The sequence below is a fragment of the Limulus polyphemus genome, unplaced genomic scaffold (genome assembly GCF_000517525.1).
Source record: "Limulus polyphemus unplaced genomic scaffold, Limulus_polyphemus-2.1.2 Scaffold1914, whole genome shotgun sequence".
Lineage (NCBI taxonomy): Eukaryota > Metazoa > Arthropoda > Merostomata > Xiphosura > Limulidae > Limulus > Limulus polyphemus.
The window spans coordinates 78,512-86,481 of NW_013667524.1; the positions used below are offsets into that span (position 1 = coordinate 78,512).

General features: G+C 32.5%; 1 protein-coding gene across 2 annotated transcripts in view; it reads left to right on the forward strand.

Moving 5' to 3' along the window:
* The first annotated feature begins 3,861 nt into the window (after positions 1 to 3,861).
* Positions 3,862 to 7,970, forward strand: part of LOC106465342 (stress-activated protein kinase JNK-like) — a 35,637-nt gene continuing 31,528 nt past the window's right edge. The window contains exon 1 of one of the 2 annotated variants that reach the window (XM_013925557.2): positions 3,862 to 4,021. The gene's annotated coding sequence lies outside the window, so the exon portion shown is untranslated. Of the gene's footprint in view, positions 4,022 to 7,378; positions 7,463 to 7,970 lie in introns of those variants that run through there. The other variant, XM_022393204.1, reaches the window with a different exon arrangement.

Below are 7,970 nucleotides of genomic sequence, written 5' to 3' on the forward strand. Positions count from 1 at the left end.
GTACCCGTAGTAGGGTCGAGAGCACGTGTCGACTACGGGTGGGGGGGGGTCGTTTTTTTTTTTCTGGGAAGTACTGTTTGTTTGTTTTTTGAATTTCGCGCAAAGCTATACGAGGGCTATCTGCGCTAGCCGTCCCTAATTTAGCAGTATAAGACTAGAGGGAAAGCAGCTAGTCATCACCACCCACCGCCAACTCTTAGGCTACTCTTTTACCAACGAATAGTGGGATTGACCGTCACATTATAACGCCCCCACGGCTGAAAGGGCGAGCATGTTTGGTGTGACGGGGATCCGAACCCGCGACCCTAAGATTGCGAGTCTAGTGCCTTAACCACCTGGCCATGCCGGGCCTCGTAAAGAACATACTTTAAGATACTAAACATCAGTTTCTACTCGATTGTCAAGCGGTATTTCAGTCCCGCGAGCCATGTTTAAAATCACACTACTACTAACAGGTATAGTATGTAGTTTTATAGATTTATACTGGTATACCATTTTAAGTTTGAGTGGATTACAATATTTCACAAACTATAAACACCACTGTACTCAAACATAGTATGTACCTTTAATACCTTTTCTTCCTTACCATTTTCATAATAATTTCCTACCTGGCCATGCCGGGTCCTGGAAAGTACTGCACGGGAACAGTGTTCTTTCGTCATACGCATCTTATTGCATCAAAATGATTCAATGTACAGAGTTTAAACTTTTCATATGTGTTACCGATATAAACTGTAATGTTTTTATATGTTAAAAGTGGTGTTCTTTATTGAAAAAATAATAGTTTTTTAAGAACTCCAGTTTTTTAATACTACATTTAAAAATTACATCAATAAAGATATAATCAATCCCTCACGTATAGTCCCAGTAAAACTTATGTTCTTATTGTGAGGAGAGTACTTTTATTTAAAATTGTGTTCTGTTATAAAGAAATGGTTGTTGCACATAGCATAGTTATTTTTCTAATTGTCTGAATCTTGAATACGCAAAATGTGAAATGTTTTATTGATTTTTGTTTGTGGTGCTATTCAATAGATAGCGCTACATTTCATAAGCCTCAATCACTACTTCTGGCATTGAGATCTCGTTCCATTTCAGCAGAACAGATGGCACTATTGTATTTATTGTTTCATTTACATACATAATAGAGATATAGACGGCCAAGCCATTGCTCTAATATAATAAGACAACAGATGGCACCACTATATTCATTATTTCGTTCACATGCATAGACATATAGATATATAGACGACCACGACATTGCTTCAATATAGTAAGAAGCACAACAGGTGACACCATTGTATTTATTATTTCGGTCACATACATAAATAGAAAGATATATAGACGGCCACGCCATTGCTCCATTATAGAAAGATGGTTTGCGAACACAATGAAGTTGGATAAACGATAAATATTTTGCTTTTGCGGCTTGTTCTTTCTGACTAAACCTATTGAAACATAAAATGTGGAATCTAATTTATTTTACGAGTTAGTTTTGCAACAATATCACAATTTTTTATTGTATAAAAATTAAGTAAAACGTGTAATTTTTTCAAGTCGAAATGGCATAACACTAGCGCCATCTGCTTTAACCATTGGTTTGATTCATCCTACTTTTTTTCCTTATTATTACTTTTTTATGTCGTGTTCATTTGGAATTAAAAAATTATCTAAAAATTCTGAGCAGGTTTTATATTTTATCATCAGTTTTATTAAATATTAGACATGTAATAGAATGTAACAGTTGTAGCAACAAGATATTTCTATACATTACAGCAATAATGTCTAAACTTTTGCACAGTACTTTGAAAATTCCACAATAAACTAATACGTTATCCCCTTGTCAATAAAATGGAGTAACATATGGCATTTTCGAGAACACCTTTTCGATTTTAAATAATACCAAAATCTTTTATCATCTTGTTATAGAAGGCCTTGAACATACATTATCGATTCATATATTATGTTTGATACAAATTATTTTGTTTCAAGAAACTTATTCGGCTGCAATTTAAAAACAATACGACTGCTTATTTTAAACTTCAGATCATAAATGCATTAATCAATCACATAAATTATAGTAACAAATGTCGTTGACATGTGAAGATAAATGTTAATATGTGAGAATGGGTGGATCATTCATAATTATAGATAAGTTTCTCAATATGCTGAAAATGTTATAGTTCAGTTGGAAGAGCCTTGAAGCTGAAAACTAGGATATAATAAACATTATTTGGTGGTTTTTGGTCCTCCTGGGTTACCGCTACCAAGATGGCACTTGTGGGAATTTGTTTTATTTGCGTATTTCAAAATGGTGCCAAATGTATATTTTAATAGTATTAGATTTGTTTTAGAGGATGAGTTTTTGATGACACAGTTTTAAAGTGCATGGCATTCGAAATATTTCCTTTGACTCATTTGATAAGTTTAACATCAATATCTACTGTTTTAATTCACTTTAACTTGGCTTTAAAGACAAAGCATTTATAAAGAACTGTGTTTGGTATTTAACACATCTTAAGAAGTTGGTTGATCTTATCAAAGCAAAATAATATTTTATTACTGAAAATGATGCATTATCTTTAATTGTTGCGAAAATAAAAAATATAATAATTTTATAATTTAGTTAGTACTAATATTACTGTAACAATGGCTAGTAATTCTTTTATTACAATATAACATTTCGTAAAGGGACAACGTAAACAGTTTCTTTTTTTTACAGTAAATGAAAACAGAAGATACATATCTCTCCCTATATTGTGCTCCAAACGTCTTATTTGTTTCATGATGTAATAATCCGCTACATGCTAAGCATCTCGAATTTACAGCTGTTAATTATTTCCAATAAAGTTGTAATTTTTGTCAACTCTAAAACAAAACAATCTAGCACGTACTTTTCTTTTTTCATATGTTTAGTATTTATTTACCTGTTTTAACTCATTTCAATAGAAAATCATAGCATGCTGCAAAAATAGTATTTAGAAATCTAGTTATGTGAAATTCACTCATTTTTTACTTAAATAATCCATTAATACATGCGCGAAGCCAAGTCAGTATACGGATCAAAGTGAGGAACTTTTTCAAATAGGTTGGAAGTACATTCTAATCTCTTTGAGTTGGGCATGGTCCATTGGTTATTGTGTTCGGACTGTGAATCCAGTTTTTGTATAACAGCGCTCTGTAGTTTGGGATTATGATACGCTATAAGAATAACGGTCAAATCTCACTATTCAGTCATACAAGAGTAACCCCAAAGCTGGTAGAGAGTGCTGTTGATTAGTTGCATTCCCTTAGTCTACCCGTTGAAAATTAGTTATTGATATGAGAAAACAGTCCTTTGTGTAGCTTTACGTGAAAGTTTTGAAACAAGCAATCAAACTAAAATCTTTGCATTTTTGCAAGCTAAAAACGCTAGGCAGTGGTATACACCGTATGAGAAAATGCTTAATGATAGGAAAAACCTTGTATTTTTACAGGTATATTTCGATGAAACTGATTGTTCCTAACTAAACAAAATTATATTTACTTACTTGGCATATTTTGTGCTCATTAATTAATTTTATAAATTGTTTACGAAGAAACATGTAAGAGTAACTGCACCGTTTAATTACTATAAATATTAATGTTTGTGTTACTTTAAGTCTTTAGCTATAAGTTTTTCATAATAATATGATATTCCAGAAAGGGTCAAATGTAAACATTTTCTTTCAGTTGCACATGACAAAAAAATTGTGTTTTTTAAACCTTAAAGTAATCAATTTTGAATGTATCAATTTTATATATTGAATATTTTGAATTAATTTATTATAGAGCTATGATATTTTACTCGTAAATTGCTGACGTCAGAGATTTGTGTGTATCGTGAATCCATTGTGGGTTTGTGTTCTGTTAAGACTTAATAAGAGGTAGGCTTAATGCGGTTTTTGTACTATGGTGCAAAATGAATGGTTTTCTAATTAAGTTACATTTCATTAAAGTCTTGGACCAGTTAATTAAAGAGAAAAAGATCCATAAGTTTGAGGTAAGAACAGACCAGTTAAAAAGTCGTTTTAAAATAACATGGGAAACTTTTTATATCAAAATTCAACTTTAAATTACTTTTACTTTTAATTAAATTTAGAGTTACCCCTCAGTCAAAAATTCTTGCAAAATGCAAGATGTTTTTACGACAGTAACCTTAACTTACAATCACGTTTATATTTTAATTGATTTTTTTTATTTACCTTAGTCAGAACCAGAACTCTAAATCCGCCATACAGTTTATTAAAAATTTGCAACTCTGCAGGATGCAACTGACAAATGGTTGCGTTAGTGTGTATATATAAACAATAATAATAATATATTTACTAAGTTAAAACTTAAACATAAAATGTAATATCCTCTGTTAATGTTATTCTTCAAAGGTTGCTTAGAATAAATTACGTTATAAACATAAGCATTATAGGGTATGAATATTTTTATATTAATTTATTATAAACGTCAAAGATATCCTATGATTGAAACTTTCTCCCAGCTTTTCTCTGCGTTGTAATATCATTTATTGCAGCTCAATAGCACATCATAAAATTACCAGATGTAAATTAGTTTGTTTGTGCACTTGTGTAATTATTCCCCAGAATAAAAAGGGGCCCTTGTTTTCTGTAATTTATGTTCAATGGAAAACATTGGGATTGACTTGAATCCCATGGATGATGACCCCTTGGTGGTGGGAGAATGATTGAGAGACTAGAAATGGATTGAGAATCAGAACTGGGAGTTTTGGGGTCAGATATGCAATCCTCTCTCTCCCTCTCTTTCATTTTTGGTGGGCAGTATATGATGGGTTGGTGCCTGAGGATTGGAGAATTGTCAGTGTTGCTCTTGTTTTTGGAGAAGTTATAGGAGTTACCCTGGAAGTTGTAGACCAATTGTTTTTTCTTCAGTGGCGGGAGATATTCCAGATAATTTGATAGGCTTTTTGAGGTCATCTGGTGAGGTGTGATATTGTGGGAGAGGATCAGTATGAATAAAATGGAAGACTTTTTTTTACTGATATGTTAACTTCTTTTGGAGGATGTTATGTGTAATTTGGATGTTAAGAGCAGTGTGGATATGATGAGTGTGGATTTTCAAAAGCTTTTTATGATGTACCATAGTAGTGAATGTTAGGGAAGGACTGGTGAATTGGATTTCATGATGGTTAGATAAGTGGAAGCAAGGGGTTTGTTGTGATATCTGGTCAGACTGGACTCTTGTCCTGATGGGATACCTCAGGAGTCAGTGCTTGAGCCTCTGCTTTTTCTTATTTGTATTAATGATATTGATGGGGGATGATTGGGAAATTGGTGAGGGTTTGCAGATGACATGAGGCTCTTTGGTGTTTTGGGCTGAATTGAGAGTATTGGGATGGTGGAGGGTGGCTTGGATCAATTGTTTAAGTAGACTAGAATCTATTACTTTTATAATGGTAAGTGGAAGGTAATGCATTTGGAGAATAGTTTGGATCACATATTTAATATGAAAGGAAACCCACTAGGTGGCATCACTGAAGGGGAATCTTGGCATGGAGGTAGATGGGTTACTTAAGCCATTGAGGCAGTATTCTGTTAGTGATAGCATGGCTAATAGACGTTTAGTTTGTATTTTTCAGCATGTTGTTTGTGGGTTGGAGGAGACAATTGTCTTTTTATGCAGGTCAGTGGTTGGTCCTCACTTGGAATGCTGTGTACAGTTTTTGTGATCTATGTAGGAAAGGATGTTACTTTTTGGAGAGGGTTCAGGAAGGGCTACTGGGATGATACTAAGAATGGAAGGGTCATCTTCTGGATATGAGTTGGATTCTCTTTAACCTCCTTTATAAAATATTCTGGGGGATTGATTGAATTTCTTTGGACTGTGTTCTGGAGATGATAAAGCAAGAGGACGACACAAGTTTGAGATTTGAAAGGGATAACAAGAATTTTATTAAGAAAATTTCATTTTTATGGCAGGGTGTTTAGCTTATTTAGTGAGTTGCCATTTGTGGTGATGGGACCAACACTTTGCAGAAGTTTTTGGGGGTATGAATCAGTAACATCTTGAAAGGTGAAGGATAGATTTAAGTTTTTATGTTATCTCAGAGGTGGGTATATGTATAGGAACAGCCTTGAAATACCAAATGAACTCTTACTGTTCATATATTGTATTATGATAGGCTATCTAATTTTTACTATTTTCTTACTCAAGCTACATAAAGAAACCTCTTTTCATATATTCAACCATAATTTCTAAACTACTCATCCAACCTCATCTTAAACTTGCATCTTCTACTACACTGAAGGTAAACCAACTACACTATTAGAAATATACACTGCCTTGACTGTAGTTGTGTATGAGATTTCCATATCTTAAACTTGTGTCCTCAAGTCTTTCTTCCTGCAGATTTTTAACTATTTTTATTAAGGTTGATAAAAGGCATCTGCTGAGCACTAGCCCAGCTCACCAATTAGTCCAAATCTCTTTGCAAAACTTTAGCATATTTCAGCATCATTAATTTTATTTCAATTTGTTGTTAAATTTGAGGATCTAATATAGTAAAAACTGATAAGATGCTCAGTCACCTTGTTATTGTTTACCAAAACTCATAATCATTTTCAGAATGAGTAAGCATTGTAAAACAAAACAAATCAAGAAATATCATATTTACAAAAATTTGCACAATTCTAAAGCAGAAACCTATGATGATACTCTCACAAAAAGACTTCATTTTTATTTAAAATGTGGAAAAAAAATATTAATTCCTTTTAGATCAGTAATATACACTCTGAAAACAATGTACATTGAGAGGTAGTATTTTCTAATCTTTCTTGAATAAGTGAATAAATTAAACAAGAACTTCATACCACATCTACAAGTTTTAATCAGTTTTTGTAGTAACTAAGTAAGCGTGGTTGCATTTTATTGTTAATTAGTTTGTGGACTAAGGGGGGGAAAAACTGAGGCTTCCAATTTTTGTTTAAAGAAGCCTACCTAAGCAGAATGTTATTATACATATGCTGTTGATATTTATTTATCACATCAAGATAAAGGTTGAAAATTGTATGTGAATGGAAAATTTTAGCTAAAATCAAATGTTATTGTCACTTAAATGGTAGCTTTGTCTAGAAACAACTGATAGTCAGAATCACATTATAATTATAAAAGTCAAATTAGTAAAATTGGCAGACAATTTTTGGCTATTGGTTGTGGAATTTTAAACTATGAGTAACAAAAAGTATTTTCTCTTAACTTTCAGAATAAAGAAAGAACAAGATACTTTTATATCAAAACACATGGTAGTGTGCTGTGCAGCCAAAATAACCCGCAGGACACACTGTGTGTTATTAATGGGAGTGATAGTTTAGCAATTTACCATTTTCTGTAGTTTGGACTGTAGTAATCCAAACTATTACATTTTCAGTGGATGTGGTCTACTTAACCCTTACTTCACATACTAAGTTTCAAGGTAAATCCTTTAAAAAATACTTGAGATATTAAATCTCCAATTTTGACAATTTTTTCCTTTTTTTTTCTTTGCATTGAAAGTATGGAAACTTTATTTGACAGAAAAACATACCTAACTTTCATGGATCTTTACAACCTAAGTTTGGTTTAAATATAAGCCACATGTTAAAAGTTATTCAACAAAAACTGCTCAATTTTGACCAAATTTTTGCACACGTCTACACAAAAAGTCACAAGAGCTAATGGTCTGAAATCTTTACTACAGCTTCACCTAAGAGTAAAGGTAGACCATTTTTAGTCCTTTTGTCATTTGTTAGCATTTATTTTGTCATTTGGATTAAAGACAGCTGATTTACAGCAGCAAAACTATAGGGTAAAAGCATGTGCAAATACACACGTATTAGTTAGGCCAAACTAATTAGATTAGCAGTTTCTAGCTCAAGTTTGCAAAAGAATCATATGAGTGGACAGTTATTATCCATTGCCAACTTTTAAGCACAAATTTGGTA